Source organism: Brachyistius frenatus, unplaced genomic scaffold (genome assembly GCF_029030835.1).
Source record: "Brachyistius frenatus isolate BFR_SWC_R1_liver_20210118 unplaced genomic scaffold, ASM2903083v1 Contig_40, whole genome shotgun sequence".
NCBI lineage: Eukaryota > Metazoa > Chordata > Actinopteri > Embiotocidae > Brachyistius > Brachyistius frenatus.
In genome coordinates, this window is record NW_027210639.1 from 3,258,855 (window position 1) to 3,278,699 (window position 19,845).

General features: G+C 44.4%; 1 protein-coding gene across 2 annotated transcripts in view; it reads left to right on the top strand.

Moving 5' to 3' along the window:
* rspo2 (R-spondin 2) overlaps positions 1-19,845 on the top strand; it is a 60,206-nt gene that overhangs the window by 38,476 nt on the left and 1,885 nt on the right. The gene's annotated exons all lie outside the window — the stretch shown is intronic.

Genomic DNA, 19,845 nt, shown 5'->3' on the forward strand with positions numbered 1-19,845 from the left:
CATTTCTATTGAGCTCTTGAAATCCAGCACAACATTTCCTTCCAATTTGGAGACAGAATTAGACGATCTCTAGAGGAACATGGACGTCTCGCCTTGCGGCTCCTTGGCTGGTTCGTGTGCCTGGCGTTTGCTTTGTACCCCTTAGACGGTGGAATGCTCCTCTATCTCTATCTCGATCTCTATCTCTAGCTCCTCTATCCTCTGCATCCCGGAGCAGTGCTCTGAACAGGCTACAAACAATAAAGAGACTTTATTAATAGCTGCTCAGGCACTGTCAGCAGTGATAGACTGTGTTCTCTCTGTGTTGTGAGCTGATGCCTCCCATCAGAGGATAGGTGGAGAGACTGATGACTGCAGTATTGGTGCCTTCATGGAATTCCCTTCAGAGATTTCCCAGCAGGCCCTGTCATCAGATTCACTGGTTTACAAACAGATGTGTGTGACAAGTTTCCTGAGTCCATCTGTGGGTTTACTTCACTTTCGCCCACCCACTCTACAGTAATCTTTGAACAACGGCTGCTTCTGCCATGTCAGTGACATTAGATGTTGTGTAAACAACTTAAAGTGTTAAAGCCTTCGAAACTCCCTCTCTCAATGTAATCCCTGATTTGGGAGTTAAGAGGGAGTAAGGTCCAACACAAACACACCGTTGCGACTCGGGCTAATATCCAACGGTTTCTACAAATCGGCTTTCAGATTCTCAGACAGCACAAAAGTCTTAATGGTAGCTAGCTGTGCAGGCAGAAGAAGACTTTTTTTCACGGGCTGTTTGTAGTGAAGGGGACGGCCGAGCCCAACGTCAACCCAAACAAGAACAGAAGTTTTACAATATGAAGTTATGGAACAGTAAAAATTTATAGCTTAGCAAGTTTTGGACCTGATAACCGAAACACATTTAAGACCCGGCCGTCCCAGAACACTGCAGTTCAATTTACTCTCAAAATGTTTCTATGACCGCATGAGGACTCGCAGACACTCTGCTGACCTCATGGAAAGGAAAAGAGGGAAAGCAGAAAGAGAGGAAGAATAAGATATAATCATTATCTTTGGCCGTTGGATTATGTACCTGTACTTGGGAGCGATACAGACCTTTGTGGGAGTATTGATCTGCCGTGTGTGTAACCAGAGAAACTCTTTCTGCTGTAGGGCTCAGCCGAGGCCAAGCCCTTCATCCCATCAGTCATTCCAGTGCTCGGGTCCAGCCACCACTAATACCGTCTGTCATAACTTCCCTGTGCAGTTTGTGTTTATACTGTAACTGTGATAACTACTTCTCCTACTCATGCTGCTCGGTCCGTTCCCGCTGCCATCAATTTGAACTTTGAAAGTTTTGTTACGCATTCTGTGGCAGGGGTGTTAGAAGAGGATAAACCCACCGAGACTCAGTCTACCACCTCATCACTCCTCTGCAGTGTGACATCTGAAGGCCTGCATGGTCTTTCTCTGTATTTGAGGTCATTGGACGTGACAGGAAGGCAGGGGCACGAGCACCTACAGTCTGATGCACGGGACCAGAATAAACCCGGATCCGCCCCGGATCGACCAGACTCCGGGAGGATTTGGTTGACTGGTGAGATTTCTGCCAGGTTCTGTCTGAAGCCAGTCTGATTCTGCGGTGAAGCCACAGTGCCATGGACCTCCTAGTCCGCACCGTCTGCGAACCATCTGCTGTGAAGTTTCTGCTCCTTTAAAACGATGCACACAGCAACGGTGATTGCCTCAAATCTGCTCTGGAGGACGCTCAACCGCTTTCTCTGTAGCGCACACCACTTGCAACACCAAACAATCCGGTTTCTGGCAGTCCTCGCGTATGAGCGAGGCATTATGGCGAGTGCATGCAAGCGTACGAGTGTGTGACACACAATTTTGGTGTTTATACTCGTCGAGCCAAAGGGGTTTAAGCTCTGGGGAAAGATGCCACTCACTTCTGAGCATTTTAGTTACGCACTCAGCATGATCACATCTGAGTCTGGCCTGTGTTTGACTTGGAAACCCGACATCCAAACACATTTCTGGTTGTGTTTTTGTCAGATGTAGCCTTCTACCATCGGGCCAGCTTTTTGCTAAAGCAGGCACATGCTCTCAACTTCAGCATAATTGATGGAGCGTGTTCTTCTTGTCTCAGCAGAATAGCTCACGGTGCAGTTTGTCCAAGCCAAACAACAACCGGGCTCCGCTCGAGCCACCACTCTGAACTCTACCCAAAGCACTTGAGAACAGAGATTTGCACTTCTGTCCCTTCATGTACTTATCTCATTATTCCAATTAATGTTCGCCGTGTGTGCTCTGTAGGAAGTCAGAACTTTTGGATGGGAGGGCTGGTGCACAGATGAAAAGTCCTGCTCTGATTTCTGCCACGGTGGAATGGCAGGTGGTGATTAATGGCGATCTCTGGCCCAGGTAATATCACAGACAATCCGGATCAGTTCTTCCCGCCAGCGGGAGCGGAGTGAGGAGTGTTTTCCCAGGACAGAAGGAGAACACTAATTGGCAGCCACCCTGTCAATGATTATTTGTGCCCCTCACTGCAGCCTGTTGTGACTGGTGGAGCCACGGCTTAATCTTCATTTAATAAGGCCGCTCCATAGGGGCTGACACAGTCGCTGGTGAGGAGGCCTCAGAAGCACTCTGCCTCCTTTTGGGCGGCATTGATGGTTTTGGCTCCTGACACGGGGCCCGGGGTCGGTAACTGAGTGGGACAACGCCCACCTGCCACCACCACCCGCCGCACAAACTTACAGCATTCATTAATCTACTCAGTTTCTGCCAAAATCTGGTTTTAAAGATTAAAAAAAAAACTCAGTCGCAAACAAATATGATGACAGTTTCCATGTGCTGGACACATGACTGTAGAGCCGGGATGACTGAGGGTAGTATTTTGGAAGCGTTGCACCATACTGGAGTGAATACGAGTATGGGTGAAGAGGATAGACACATCAACCTGTCATTGCTTTGGCCAGGTCTTTAGCAGCAGTGCCAATGGCAGTTATGGCCATCGCTCTGTGGTCACACTCACAAATTAACACAACTTCTGCTTCTCCTATCCCATGTTTGAAAATATCTGCTGTTTTCTCTGAGCTCATGTTTCACATCTCCCTAAAACTGATTATCTCAGCTCTTGTCTGGACAGGCAATCAACACTTGCTTTATGCTGATTTCTCCAACCATATGTGGGTTAATTTTTCTGCCTCTTGTGCAGTTTAGCGGTGTTAAATCTTCCATTGCAGGAAAAAGTCATTACCAGTAGTCTCTGAGAATTCTCTGCTCTGGGTACATTCCTGATTCGAAGGGGGGGCGGGGGGGATGCTCGAACCCAGGGGGAGGAGGAGGAGGAGGAGGTGGTGCAAGGGTAAGGGTAAGGGGGTGTCTCTGATTAACTTCCCACTAAGTGCCCCTGCTCTCTGACCAAAATAAATATGGCTGCTGTCATTTTGTCAGCAACTGTCTTCAGAGAGCAATATTTGAAACACCCCACGATCCTGCTGGCTTTTATATGGAGAATCCATCGTCATACCACAGGCATGAGCCATAAACATGTGGAGGCCTTTCAAAGACCAGGGGGTGGTGGGATGGAAGAAGGGAGGTGGAAGAGGAGGGGTCAGCGGTGCTCGCTGGGGCTTCATACTCCACATTATTGTCATCTGGTCTTTTCCAAGCAGGAAGAAAGAGGAGGGGTGCGAGTCAAGGGATTTTTTTTTTTCACACTCTTTGGCCCAGCTGAGTTGTGGTTTTGCTGAACTGCCTTTTGTAGACTCACGTACACACGTTAAATTCAGACATCCTCTTGTTTATTTGTCTCGCCTTCCTGCAAATTGGTGTTATTCCAATTAATACGAACTAGCTATTACGCAAATCTTCCTCGAATACGCCTGGCTGTTGAAGAAGATGTCTGTAGTTGTAGTCATCTGTGACCACAATCTGCATTTGATTGAAGTCATAACCCAAATCAATCATTGCTTGCACGCAGATTTCAGAGTGTGACTTTTTCACAGCCGAGGGACGCCGCGCTCCTAACGAGGCTTCCGAGGCTTCCGTTATCGTCCTCTGGCAGAGGAAATGAGGCATATGGGCCGACATCAACAGCCCCATCAAAAACAGACGGACACAAACAAACAAAGTGGTAGCAAACTGGAGGGGGAGGAAGGCGGCAGAGGAGGAAGGGGAGATAGTGTATAGAAGTGGAATGTTTTCATGCTCTCATGCCCCGCAAATGGGAGCTATTTCCCCCCACTGTGCAGTATATTATGAACTGATATTGGCCGTGACACGGTCCGGGCCGTAAAGCAGACCTTTGGCGAACGCTCTCTTGATGGGCAGCCGGTGCCGGTACGCACTGCGATTTTTTACGGCAGTTGAGACACAGTCTGTATCTTTACAAGGATGGATGGCAACAGCTTGTGATGAGATCTTTAAAGTAGGATTTGACTCATAAAATCAGGCTCTATTTGGCCTTTTATGAAATATTTGACAACTACCAGCCAAAGATGTCCAATTGGGATAATGACGTAAGTTTGCCCCTGACCAATGGTGGTCCTTATTTTTTTTTTTAATTTCAGATAGCTGACAATAGGAAACAACAAAATGAGGGGATAAAGGTTTTTCCCAGAATAGTGTCAAGAATCTGTAAAACTGGGAATGAAGCCTGCTCACCCTGCTCACAAAATTTACTATTTAGAGTGAGTCATTACTGTCTAGATGCACCTTCAGGTGTAGGTAGGTGTAGTGCTATTTGTTGAAGATATTTGAATTGCTTAAGTCTAATAAAGTTCACAATATAGGCTAATCACACTATTTCCAAAGGTTGTTCTGAATTACTTATCTAAAGTGTGATTGTACAGTTTTATCACAACACGTTCCTGCAAATCTTTCGTAAAAAAACACCTTTTTAAGAAATAAAGGGTTTCCGTCTCCTGAAACGTTAGAGGACTTTTAATTTGAAACAGATACAGGAAGTGTTGAGTTTGTATTAACGTGCATTATAGTAACTTCGAAAAGGGCAAACGTTAGCGAATCGAAACGACGCATTGAGGTATCTTTGGATTAATCAATACACCCTAAATGTTACTATGACAACGTTGATCATTCCATTTGTTATTATTGGCTATCTCTAGAGATAGACCTTCGAACACTTATAAAATATAAGTGAATTTCAACTGGATCAAGAAAACTGAACATTGTATTTCCTCTCTTGGAGAGAAGAAGCACTATCCTACACCTATGATTTCAGGGGCTCTTCCAGTCTGACAGGTGTAAAATTGGAGGAAAACATTAAACGGTGTCTGTTATTTTAAGTCTTTTTTCTGAGAACATCAAGTATTTGTGTCTGGCTGACCCTGCTTCGAAGCAGGCCCCTCTCACTTCATATTTAGATAACCTGAGCTGGTCAGAGCGGGATCTGTCTGATCGCGCTGCATCCCTGCGCCTCTTCTCTCTGTCTGCCAGACCTCGAGTCCACCGCTGCTGCCAACTCTCCTGTGGGCCCGCGAACGCTTTCATCTCCACATCCACAACACACCAGACAGATGAGGATGCATTCACACACGCACAGACGTTCGCGCAGCCCAGAGTGTGAGAAACATGAAATAGACACCGACAAACAGTTAAACAGACCTCACAGGCAGAACAAGTCACCACATTATCTACTCTTTTCCTCGTCCCTGTTTCCATTCTCTTCCTGTCTCGCACTCGAATGACACGCTCTCGCTCGTGTATCACATATCACAGTGCTTGGCTGGGGGAACAATGTGCATGCCACAGAGGATGATGTGTTCGCGTGGCGCACATTGTTCGAGGCAGCGCTGCGTGCACTGCACTCCTCTCTCTCCAGTGGTCTGGCTGGAGGAGAAGAGAAGGAAGGCGAGGAGCCGAACGGGGGAGCCCGAAAACATCTGGTGCGCAGTTGTTGCAGTGGCTCAGCCACCGGCAGCCCCTCTCCTCTTCCTCTTCCTCTTCCTCTCCTCTCCTCTCCTCTCCTCTCCTCTCCTCTCCTCTCCTCTCCTCTCCTCTCCTCTCCTCTCCTCTCCTCTCCTCTCCTCTCCTCTCCTCTCCTCTCCTCTCCTCTCCTCTCCTCTCCTCTCCTCTCCCTCTTCCTCTCCACTACTCCTCTCCTCCCCTTTCCACCCGTCTTCCCCTCTATTTCTCCATCTCTGGCGGGCGTCTTTATAGAGACATCACAGCTTTTAATTACAGCTGCTGATTCAGAGAGAGGCGGTGGCTTCTGACCCACTCATGCCCATGAGCGTGGACCCCGTGTGTAGACACGCAGACACAACAAATAGGCAAGTATGGACCTGCTTGGCCGTCGGCTGCGTGTACGTCTCGGAGTCTATGTGTGTGTGAACTAACAGTAACAAATACAGTGGGGGGGGACTAAAAGCACAGCCATTACAGTGGTAAGTAGAGGCCAGGGCCAACGTACCAGGGCTGTCGAGTGCTGCACTCTCATCAACACAAGAAAAAAGCAAAACACTAGGATGATGTCACCGGTTAACAATGTCAGCTTAAAGGAGCAAATACATTAATTCAATTCAATTCAACTTTATTTATATAACGCCAAATCACAACGTAGGTTATTTCATGGCACTTAACACATTAAAGTCCTGACAGCAAGACTTTACAATATTATAACATTAACACATGTTAGTGACCATAAACATGTCTTCTCACTGCATAAAACACAAGCGGCAGCTTCCGTACGCAACTTTGAGTTGGAAGAAAAGCAGGTGACAGGCAGAGTATTTAAGAACTTGACCTTGCATTCATTGATTTTAGGCCACTTGGGGAAAACCTCGCTGTTAGCACGGGACTGAAATATTATTGCCTCAGTAAAGTTCAAGTGGGTACAGTGTCAGCAAACATTTACCTATTTGCACTAGCAGACATTGAGCAACTCCGCCATGCACAAAAGTTCCTCCACCACAATGACAACATATCTGTCCGCTTCACGATGTCCACCGGTTCTCAGGTCAGGTAGCGCGTTCAAATATTTTTCCCGGTGCAGAAAATATATAAAAGCAGAGAAATACGCTGCTCTGAGTGTGATTGGTTATTTCTGCAAAATCCATTCCCTGTAGCTGATTGTGCTCAAATGTGTTGAGAAGAATTCAATACAAATGTAAATTGTGAAATAATCAATGTAATTGTGTTAATTTATAAGTGATACAATTGAAAATAACAGTAACTACAATGCTACATCTTAGCATTATCTAGGGTAGGTGACACCCTCCTAACTTGGGACACTCCTAATTAGCATTTGCTTCGACCTTTAAGAATTTCAAGATTCATGTTAAGATTTTGATTGTTCTGTCATGCGAGAAATCCCCCTCATAAGGCCTGTTCAGAGCCCAGAACATGACGGCTCTCCGAGGAAAATCTCAAGACGTGATTGAGTGATCGGTGTCATGAAACTCAACTCATTCCAGGTACCATATCAAATCCCTTCAAACATAAACGCTCCGTCCCGCTGGGTGGCGAGGTTCAGGACCGTGATCCCGGCAGGCCTTGAGACAGTTCTTTTGGATTAGCGGGAGCTTAAGTCTCCCTTTGATTTGATTCCTTTCTCCTTCCCTCTGCTGTATCTCCGACAGATGCTGCTGCCTTCTGGAGTACACAAACCTCTCCCTGGCGAGGTGAGACCCTGAAATGACCGTTGAAATTGCACTGTAATCATACAAAGCTAAAAACAACAAGAAAATGTCTGCCATGTGCCTCGAAACCCTCTGCTTGTGTTCTCGTGAGTCGAAGGGAGGATTATTGACAAGAGTACATGAGTGGTGCCTGGGTAGAGGAGCTGAGCGGGCGGTGACTCCTATTGCCCGGGTCTGTGATCAGATCTGTCAGAGCCACTCAGCTGTCTGTCTGCCTGCTGCTTGACAAGTGTTTGATGCAGCACAGGCCTTAGAGAGGATCAAGCCCTTCCTGAATTGGCTTTACCTCTCTGCCTGTGCAACAGGAGCTCTGCGTTCACATCAAACGCACGCGCCCCCTCCCCTTTCTTCCGCTGAACTATTTTTATCAAAAAATATGTGCAGTCTGTTGGATCATCAGAGGCGACTGGACAGCAGCACCCTTTGCGAGTTAGTAGAACAATCAAAGAAAACAGAAAGCGCCGGACAGGCTTGATTCCCCTCATCGCTGGCCATTGCACAGGGATTGCCGCATGATCCTGATGGCCCCCGTCTCTGTTTTAGTGTCTAAGCCCGTCTGACTTAGCTTGGCTCCCTGCTTGTTAGGGTCGGTCCTGTTTTGGGACAGTTGTGCTCCATGTCCAAACATGCGAGGGATTTCCTCCCGGAGTTTCGCGGTAGAGAGAAGGGGGGATAAAAGGACTTGTGCAGAAATGAGATATAAAGAGGGAATCATGCAGGACAATTTCCTCCTACATCCTCCCCCATTCCCTCACAGACCCACAGAGACCAGGAAGGACGCAGACCAGGAGGAATTAGAGAGTGAAGAGCACGTGAAGTCACGCTCGAAAACACTCACGTACGAACAAAATGGAGAGGTCGAGTTCCGTTGTTGTACAATTGCCTGTGTGTAAAGTTTACCCGAGAGATGGTGGCAGATTTACCGTCTTTGGAATTTCTGAAAGAATTGGTTCATGGTATCAGAGCGAGGTACCCAAAAGAAGGCTTTTCATTGGCAGGTTTTAGCAGCTGTAGCTGGCTTGCTAATTGAGCTAATGTTATCTTAACTCAGCAGAAGATGACAAGGAAACAAGGGAAGGATGTCGTTCTTGTGTTGCCATGTACAGTTGCGAATGCCGGTGTTATAAGGACGATAAGGAAAAATGTAAGATCACATGTTCATGAAAGCAGTTTTTCATTATATCAAAGCAAAGGAAGTTTTTGGAAAGCTACCTCAGATATCGAGTCTGGTTGGGGTTGCTCCTTCTTAAGAGAGCAGAACAGAGCTGCTGATGTTATACCATCGCATCCAGGAACACATCTTTTGTTTACACATTGGGCGGATACTTCTAGTGTGTACTAGTCATGAACTGGACTATTTTTAAAACATTGTTTTAAGGCAATCACCTATCCTGTGTTTGGAAATAGTGCTGTAGAAATGTACGGTAGCCAGGTGACACTGCTATTGTTTGCATATTATGTTTAAGCCAGGCAGCAACACACCCAATGGCTGGTGAACTGCTGTTTTGAATCCTCCAATGGGGCATTTTGGCTGTCACCATCTTGTTTTTTTTGAGAGGCGTAATTGACCATATTTGGATGAACTGGGGTGGATCTGGCTCAGAACCACGGCCAGCTATACCGGCAACATAAGTGCAGCCAGGCACACCCCTAAACATAACTCTCCTTGTGGCCTAATATCTAATTAATGAAGGAATTAATTTCAGGATAACCACCAGAACATTGATCGGAAGAAGTAAATGAAACCTGAAACCAAGTTATTGACTTTGTATTTCATGAGAGAAGTTGATGGTTTTTGAATTGAAGTCTATTGGAGCCGGAGGATTTTAGAGCCAGCCCCTAGTGGCCCTCAGTGGCATTGAACTTTAAGGCACTTCTGCATTGCCGTCACTTTTCAGAACCGGAGCCTACATCCATTTTTATACACTACACAGTCTATGGTTTGAGCAGAGACGCACTACTTGTGTCGGTGTGTGTAGACCAGCACTGCATAGAAACCCACACCCAGGCTTCCTTCTCCCACCTTAGAGCCCCATAAGGGTCCACAAAGCCTCCTACTCTTAGCACACCTTATTGCTTGCCCCCTCTTGGCTGTGGTAACAACCATCTCTTTTCCATTCCATAAAGTGGACTGGGATGATGTTATGCAGAGGGATTCATGGTCAAGGCTTAGAGGCTCATGGGAGGTGGCTGAGCCAGGTAAATCCCCAGGCCTGGGCTCTCCATTGGGGGTTGACCCCCACCCACCCTATCACTGGAGGCCCAGACAAACATTATACTCAACAGATCCTGGAGATGCAGATTCCCCTCCTCAGACAAATAATAAATGTTCCAAATATTTGTTTATAGCTGTTGGAAGAGTTCACCTCCATAGAGGGCTGTCCTTCTCCTGCCTTGATCCATTGTCCATTGTGAGGGTGCTTTTAAAATTGCACAGTTAATCCCGGTGAGGTGCTGGTTTATGCAGAGAGAGGAAGATTGGTGAGGTCCTCTGGAGTGAGCGTGTTGCATTCTATTGGTCAGTTGATGCCAAGCCTGATTTGCTGTAAAAAAGAGAAAGGTAGAGTGTATAAAAGTACAGGACTGAACTGCCAAGTCTACTTTTTATTAGCTTTTACCCCTTAACGGCACAGCAAAGATAATGAACTATATGGAGCTACTGCGGCAAGTGGCAGTGAGTCAGGGTGCCGACATGTAAATGTAAATGACAGTTATATCGCACGAGCTAAAGCGAAGCTTGTTATCAAGGATCGAATAGAACAAATAAATCCACGCTGGATCTGGTGTCTGTTGAAAATGATTAATTTCATCAGCTCAGTGCAATACACTTATTGGAAACTACGATGGATGACTATCATAACTCTGTAGGACATTTCCTGCTTTATGTCACAGCATGTGGGAATTATAAGATGGATCAAAGGCTTTATAGAGATCTCATCTTGATACAGAAGACATGGAAATTAAAGTGCTATGGCTCTGTCTATCTTTGAGTAAAGACAAACAGAGTTCACATCTGTAGTAACTTACCAGCTCGGATGATGAATTTGCTACTGTGTACCCCAGCAGGTTTCCTGATCGTTGGATCCGTGGTCACACGTCAAACCGCTCCCTCATACGCTGCAGCTATCTTCAGCACACCCCACCTCGCCCCCGTGAACACAACAAATACAAAAACAAACAGAGCCAGGCCAGCAGCGAGCCTCCGGGCGCATCAGCCCCGGGCCTCCCTTTGATAAGTGCTGAGCTTTATATTTTTCTCATCAGAAATGAGCACAACATTAAGCCATTCATTAAAGTTAACTAAAGCTAATTATCCTTCATTTACCCAAGTGCCCGTGGGGCAGGAGAGCCCCCATATACTTAGGCCCAGATGTGTCGATGAGTCAGTCTGGAGATAGGAGACCGCAGAAGGGGGCTGCTCACTTCTCCGAGTCCTGCGGTTTTAAGGCGCATCAGACTCAGCGGGCCGGTCGTGATGCCTGTTCACTGCCTCGCTGCTGACGTTACCCTCATGACACCACGGGCCTTGTAAAGCCGCTGCAATACAGCGAGGCTCCATTTACTGGAAAAAGAATAAAAAAAATAAAAAAGTCGATAATGATCAGTTATACGCCTTAATTCAAAACTGAAAAATGAAGAGCGAGTATCATACCTCACTAACTGGCACATTTTCCGAGTCTTGCAGAGTTGAGTCATAAGCAGCAGGCCTCCATTCAGATTACCTCTCATAGCCGCAGGGGGCGACAGGGTGCGGACAGACTTCTGCTTTAAAGCTAAAGTACAACTCTTTACATTTTGGCAGCTGCAAGTGGAAGTGGGAAAACCGTAACAGTTGGCAGGATGTCATAGACCAGAAACCATATTACGTCATGTGATTGAACTCCTCAGCCCTAATTTCTTCTTTTCTGTGTCTCGAACCCCCACCAGACGATTAGAAATAATGACTGAACCACTTTACCACTGGGGATGAGGAAATCTAGCCTCTGTTTCTCTGTCAAGTCGTCTTCAGAAGAGGTATCTGTTCAGTGCCGTTTAGGGGAGAGAGTTATATTTTGAAGTGCAAGAAAGGTGCATGACAACTTACTGCACTTTTCTTTCCTATGCCTGTTTTTGTTTTGGGCCAATAGCAAAGTAAGAAAATAGCATCAAGTTTGTTCACAGAGGTTTAAAAAAAAAAAAAAAAAAAATCTTTATTTAGCATCTATAGATGGCTAGTTAGCATTGAAAGCTATCAACCGCACCTTAAAATACAGATTCTGAATGCAAACTTCTAACAATTTCAGCAATTTGAGACACCAGTGCTAGGCAGTAACGCATATATTAGTAACACATTATGGTAATGTAATTACTGTTTTTCATATGTAGTGTCATGGAATCAAATGCCTGTAAGGGAGGTGCAAAAAAACCCCAAAGAAATGCATCCCTGGTATTTTTCAAAGTTGTCCCTCATGCCACCATTCAGATGCCCATATTCTTAGGTTTTGTCGAGTTGGAGGCTGTTTCATGCGGAAGATATGCGAAGAGTGCATATTAACACTTTCATCATTTCTTGTTCACTATTGCATTTAATAGCAATATTGAACAAGGAATTGTTGGCTATATTATGTCAGGTTAGTTAATTACATGTTTAATTACATGTAGGTTTACAACTGATGCTAAAAACGAAAATTCTTAACCTTTTCCAATTTATCCAACTCTCAGTGTTTTATGGCATGAGGTTGAATTAGGTGTTTATACCTCACACAGCGGTTACCACCACAGTCAGCAAAAACTCTAGTCCTGCTATTAAGCTTCATATTGTTACTACAGAGCTCTTCATCTAAAAGGAACAAAATACCCTAAACTTAGAGGTTATTTACTTCAACTTAAATGAGTATAAATATAGAAAAAAAAGCACTTTTGGATTCAAAACTTTATTATAGAGGCTAAATAGTACACATAGATACTCTACATACATTTAACAATTTCTGTAATTATCCAATCAAGAAAGGTTTTAGGGGCTTGTACCTTGGCCTGTCACAATAATGACATATTTCCCCAATCACATTTGTTTTGTGATATTTAGTAGATATTTGAAATATTATATATAAATGTTACATACCACCCTTAGCTTCGGTTTATAGTGTAATGTTGGCATGCCAGCAGATAGTTCATCCAAATACCTAGAAATAATACCCCAAGTTATCTTTTTGGAAATCTGACCCGAGGAATCTTTTGACTTTTTTTAGTTTTCGAAGAAGAATTCTGAACTTTCCAATATTTCTGAAACACTGCCGAAGCTTTTCAGCGAAGGTGCAGCAGAAGGAATATCTTCACTCGTGAGTTTTTTGGAAGTTGGCCTAATTTCACATCTGTCGTGGAAGGTTTCTTCGTGATAATCCACCTCTGAGAGCTCGAGCCAGAGGTGGTAACCCAAACAGCACAAAGGAGCAGTTACCATATTGTGCAAAGCAACGGAGCATGACTTTGAACTCTGAGTCGACCGATGGAGAAAAACTTGGACGCTCAGGGTCATCATCGGCTCCGCTGGCAGGTTGCGGCTGCTTCTCGCTGGTGGGATCGACCTTCTCCGGAGGGGGAAAAAAAACACGCTGTCTGCATTGACCATCGGGCGTATTAATCACCGTGTCAGTCATGCATGTTTTGCCGGGACTTCTCCGCTTAGAGACGTTAATCTCCAAGTTGGGTTTTCTCTTTAACTTACTGTCAGCGAAACGAGGCATCAAAGAGCCGAGCAGTGAGCTAACCTGCTCTTTTAAATCTCCGCGCAGATCCTCCACCGGGTCATAGATGAGAAAATAATGAGCCACCTAATCCCAACATTAGCTTTTTAAATTGGAATGCGTATGTTTTAAATCATTCTCGCCCCAGCAGCGCGGTGATAGTAAGCAGAGCATGGGAGAAAAGGGAAGGACAGAGTGAAGGAGTTGAATGAAAGAGTGTGATCCACGGTAACCCTGTTTGGGCTAAGTGACGCTGTGCAGAGAGCCTCTTGTCAGTTGGCTTGCGAGATGAGTTTCTTGTAAACGATTGTCCTCTCTTTCAAAAGGCTGATTTCTTTTTTTCTTCCTACATCTGACATCTGTCTATGCCACAATAGTTTCCTCCTAAATGCTGCAGATTTTTATCCATCCAGGTCTGAAATTGTCACACATCTCCCCCCCCCCCCATATTTTCATCTTCTTTCGCCCCAAATGTCAAATCGCCCTTCTATACCATTTCCCCAGACAACAGCACAAAGCGCCATTAAAAGTTTGGCTTACCGCTGGGCTTCGCCTTAATGAACTATGGGTCACTTGAGGTCATGTCGCTGTGTCCCACCTATAAATCAACTGCAAACTAAGTTCAGCAGCAATATAGGGCAGTGTCAGCGTCCGTAACCTTTTTCCCAGACAGAGGAGTTGTCGGTGTGTGAGTAAAGAGAGCGCTGGCTGGCTTCAGATCCTTTCCCCTTCACAGCATTATAAATGTATGTGTGAGGAGGCCCTTAATGGCTGCTAATCCAATTTCTGCCACTGAAATCAAATCTCACTGGCGCCAGTAGTTCTCTCCTTCCCTCACAAATAATGGCCTCCGCTTTGGCCTGTTTATGAAAAAGACGAGCCGCCAAAAATTCCGGCTTTACCTTCCTTAAGTCCACTCGAATCTTCCTCAAAATTGTTTGGATTTTTTTCTTCTTCTCTTCTTCATTCTTCTTCTGCCCCCCCCCCCCCTCCCCCCATCCCCGCCGTCCCTCCTCCGTGTCCCACGAAAGTTATTAATTGACTGTCTGCGTCGAGTGGAGGGATGGGGTAACAGGAGAGCAGGGGCCGAGTTTTCAGCAGCAGAGGATCCCATTTACCGTACGTCTTAATGCCTTCTCTAGGTCAGCCATCGATTTTTCTCAAACCGCAAAGCAATGGAGATAAGATTAGGCCTGCGATTCCAGCACTGCCGCCGGAGCCGTGAGTGGATGAAATCACTTGGCCTTGGCCCGCTCAGTGCATTGCTCTTTTTTTTTTTAGTAGGTCGTGGCCTCTGTGATTACAGGGTAACGGAGAGATACCCCGCACGGTAGCCTGAGGGCCAGCGAAGGCAAGATACTGTTTCCTGTCTTATGTGCACTAATTTCAGAAACTCTGTACGATGACAAAAAATAAATACAAGCCTGATTTCAAAAGGAATTCGACACGGTTGCAGGTTTTCTCTCATGTAAATGTCTACATATTCCTGACTTTGGTCCCCCTTTTCCAAAACAAAGATATTAACTTTGACACAGATGAGGGAAGCTTTGGCTTTGGCTTCCTTCCCCCTGGATATGGATTTGACTGATTATCTTTCAGTGCATCACTTGGACAAGTAGTCATATTGCCATTCCGCAGAGGAGATATTATTCTGGAGTACGAGCTTAATAATATGATACATCTAATAGCGCTTAACTCTGAGCTGGATCTTTACCATGCAGTCGTCTCGCTGAGGGCCTCAAATAGCAATGCGGGGATGCGGAGACGGGAAAGAGGGAAGAAAAAGGAAAAAAGCAGCGGATCCCGACTGGCTTTGAGAGGTTATTGAGGAGCGTCCACCACAGTGCGTGCAGAGGAGTTTAATATTTCTTTGCTCACTGGTTTGGCAGCTGAAAAGATTGGAAATGACACTAAGTGTTTCTCAAGCTCATGCAGGTGATATAGAAGCTCACAAACACTGACTCACAGGCTTAAAGGGCATCTATATCATCTACACACAGACACACACACACACACACACACACACACACACACACACACACACACACACACACACACACACACACACACACACACACACACACACACACACACACACACACACACACACACACAACCATGAATGTATAAAAGAAATCCACAAAGGTCATTTGTGACAGCAGTAAACAACCATCCCACCACAGGCTCTGCTTCTGATTCCCAAATACAAAACATTTTGATTTGCTTTTAAGATTTCTTTGTTTGTTTGATTTCCTTTTCATTTCAAACGTCAAGCTGGCAGACTGAAGATTGTATCTACGAAGGAAAACCAAACATTGGTGAACTTGTGGTTTGCTGTAGTGATAGTAAATGCAGCCAGAACAGAAAGAAAAGCACAAAGAGGGACTCTAATTTCCTCATAAGGGCTGTGCTCTTTAGATGCGATCTGTATTTGTGCCAGTTACGGCGCAAAAACAAAGACAAAAAATGATTTGAAACCTCCTGTGTCTTCCAAGACCAAATTATATTTACATGCTGTAAGATTTATGCATTTGTTCTTGGTTTTGAAAGCAATTGAGGCAAATTAAACTGTTTCCTCTGTGAACCCTGGTAATCATCTTAAGTGATTACATCACTCGTAAATATGAGCTGATGAAAGCTCAGTGTCAAAAAGTGCATAGTGCCCCAAGGAAAGGCTAAATGGGTAGATATGATAAACCATCTCACCAGGACTGTATCAGGCACAGGGGGAAGGGGCTTATGTGGGGATTGGTTGCCCTCTAGCTGTCAGCGTTGAGATTGAGTTATGAAATATGGTCCTAAACTGCAGTTGAGGTGAGTTTATGAAGTGGTCGTCAGTTAGTTTGAGCTGAGGCTTGTGTTGATGATGCTGATGTGGAGGGATAGGATTGGAAGAAATCAGTTTCTGCAGGGAAACTGGAGGCTCATAAAAGTCAGTACTCGTCCATAAACAAAAGAAATCTTCCAGGATGGGAAAGAGTCTGCACAGCGAGAGTAAATATGTCACTACAGTAAAGCATTTGTTGATTATATGGCCGCAGTTTAAAAGACTGGAAAGCAGACATTAGCTTGTGGAGTGTTTTTGGTTTCTGCTCTAAAGACCCACATGACTTTTTCGTTGGATGATGATTTTACTCGTCCTCTGTCTCGACAGCTCTCATCAACATGCTGCAGCTATAGGCCAATGAAGGAGCAGGAAAAAGTCTTTTGAGACAAGGCAGCCCTCCAAATTAAAAGAACTGTAACAATGGAGGCACTGAATAACGGACTTTTGATGTTTTCATGCTGACTGGAAAACTGATTACTCAAAAGAATAGTTTCTGCTGAACCTGTATGACCGAAATATACAGACATTTAAGTGCCTGAAAAATGACACATTAAGCAACAAACTTTTCTTGTCAGTTCTTACTAATTTATAAAATAAACTTAAATATCTTAAATATGCATACTCTAATATACATACTTTATTTGGAACAATGTATCTATGAAGGTGTCTGTCCATCTGTCTACTTGTATTATTCACGTTGTAATTAATATCATCAGTTAATTTGAATTTAATACATTGACATATTTGTCTTAATTAAGCTTAACCACATTGAAAAAACAGCTAATAATGATCCAAGAATGAAAGCTCTAATGTCAGCTGTGAGAACTGCTAGGCTTGTTTTATTGTATTGTTTAGTGAATAAAGTTAATCAAAATAGATATTTTTTAATTTACTGACAGCAGCTAGCGGAGAACAAATGAGTGAATTAAGTCGTAGCTTTATCCAAGACCGTCTCACTAGTAAGCTTTCACTTGAAATAGCTCCAGGTTGTTGTGTCTCTTCGTGTCAGTTGAGACCAATAAGTGTCTGGACTCCAGAGATGCAGTTATTACAGTTTGACTTTGTTTTTGGTTCAGTTTTGTCCTTACTGCAAATCACAAGCTTTGTTTTCAATGAAATCCTACATTATGCATTGGTATTTATATATTTAACCAGTAAAACAAAAAAGTAAAGATGTCTGATTCAGATATGAACTCAATTCTGAGCAAATGTTGTGATTGTAGTTTGTGCAGTTTTCCTTTGTAGAGCAACAGAGCAGCAGGGGTTTATCCCGGTTCACCTTTTTCTTTGTGTTACAGTAAAATAAAGGAAGGAAGAGAAGCCTGGAAAAGAGGAGGAAGGAAGTAATATGATTGGCCCAAGTTTAGTCACAAAGCTTTAACAAGTTGCCTTCTCACTTTAAAAGGACTAATCCGAGAACCTATGAAATGTGTGTATATTTTGTCGAAGCTCAGTCTGTGCAGCTGCTGGACCTCTTTCTGCAGTGTGTTGTGTGTAGTGGATCACAGATCTCCTGCCCAGTCCTGAACCAGCCAGGAAAACTAGTTTTTAACTTGAACTCTCACATATTTATTTGTGTTTCAAGCAATTGCTGTAAATGCGTGCCTTTTCAGTTTAAATGCAGCCTTGCGTCCAAGGAATGGCCCATGAGGGCTTTGCCCGTTACAGTGGGAGTTTAATGCTACACCATGTACTTTACTGCCGTCAAACGTAATTCATCTTGAATCGATTGCACTGAAAGCCGTGTTTATCAGGCACCTAGCAACACTGTTTTGAATGAAAATTACCTCTTTAAAGAGCAATTAGGAAAATGAACCTATAGGCCAAATGCCTTTGAGCTCCAGATTTACTTTAACAAACATTATTGTACAGGAAGTCACGCACAAAATCTGAAGTGGCATCAGCGAAGCAAGTGTACAAAGTCAAATATATTTCAATTGAAGGGCATGAGAGCGTGATGGAAGAGATGTGAGAAGTTGTTTTCAAAGGGTGATTTCAACTCAGAGCTGTGTGCGAGAAACTTTATGGCCGCAGCTCAGATTGGCAGTCCAACTCAAAATAACAAGATTAGATTAATTGCAGGAAATAGCTCCGAGATGGTTTGATGTTTGCATGCATCTGTATTATTCATTGTGAGACCCTATTAGTAGAGCAATATCTTGCTTTCTCATGCGTGTCAGCTTAAACGAGTGAATATTTTCAAACGTACCTCACAGTGCAGCCCTGAGAATGGGAAATAGGTCTTTTGTAAGGGTGGTTAAAGGGCCACCGCAACGCCAGCGCATATGAGAAGGCAATTAGAGATAATGCCACATTTTACACACCGTTACCTTTTTTTTTTTTTTTTTTGTGAGAGAAAAAGCTCAAACAAGTGCAGAAATAAAGACACAGAATAAGGCTGCGTTGGAGACTTGTTTTTCTGCATGGCCTTCCTGCACTTCCCCCCTCAGCGAACCGTAGCGTGGCTTGTTTCTTGCTGTTCTAGATCAGGGTCCAGATAGTGTCTCATCATCCAAAGCCTTACTCCACTTTTCCCCCTATTACATTTTCTTTTCCCTTAAATTCCCTCACACTCGCTCCCCCCTCGCACACATACATCTCACACACACACCTCGTTATCTTATTTGTGGCCTTGGCAGCCAGATTGTTGCCTTGTGGTTCGGTAGCCAAAGTTTTCTCTGTCACAGGGAGCCGAGGGTGCGCAGCCTCCACCACACAAGCTTCCACGAGAGCAGGAAGTCAGCTCCCAGCATGCTTTGCCCACCCCAGTGAAACCTGGGATGGATTAACCTTGGGCTGGGGGACCTTTCCAACTTGGAAAGAGTGTTATGCAACTTCCCATACTTATCTCCCCTCTCCATCGCAGTGACAGTGAAAAGTGTTGGGCTTAACAGACATTTGTTTAAACTAAGGTTCAGTCCTGAAGGTTGGAGCAAGTTAAGACCTGAAATGTGATGTTCCCTCATGTAAAGTTCACTTTTTACATAATGAAGACTTGCATAAGATGTTAGTCATCAGTGTCTCTCTGAAATCCTCATGAGCCGTCAATAATCAAAGCACACTTTGATCATTTAAAGAAGCCAGTAGTTACATGCTAAATTCTCACCTTAATCAAGTTTGCCTAACTCTTGGACAGTTTAAGAAAAGACATGCTCGCGTCTACATCCTGACTTCTCCAGCCCAAAATAAGCAGCTCCAGTGTTTCCATACTGATGCTGTACAATAAAATCAGGAGAAGTGGAGCTCACAGGTCATCAATCTGAAAAGCAATCCTTAATATTACAAGTATAACTGCAGTTATTATAGTCATAAGTATACTTGTAGAGAATGAATTGTTTGATCACAAGCAGGACCACAATCAGCCTGTTTGGGACCATGGGGTTAAAACGTGAGCTGTGGGCCCCCATTGGGCCCCCGAACACATACATTTCCTCAAACCCAATTTGCCACATAGCCCCAGAATCTGGAAAAATCCAGAGATACAAACTATATTAGTAATAAGAGCAGGGGCTCCACAAGGTTTGAGTGCATTTTGGTTTTAGTTGTGCATGCTACAAAAACTGATTTACAATGAACAAAGTTTCCACAAAGTAACTAACGTTTAGATGACCTTGAAGGTTTGGAGCTCCAGTACACTCACGTATATATT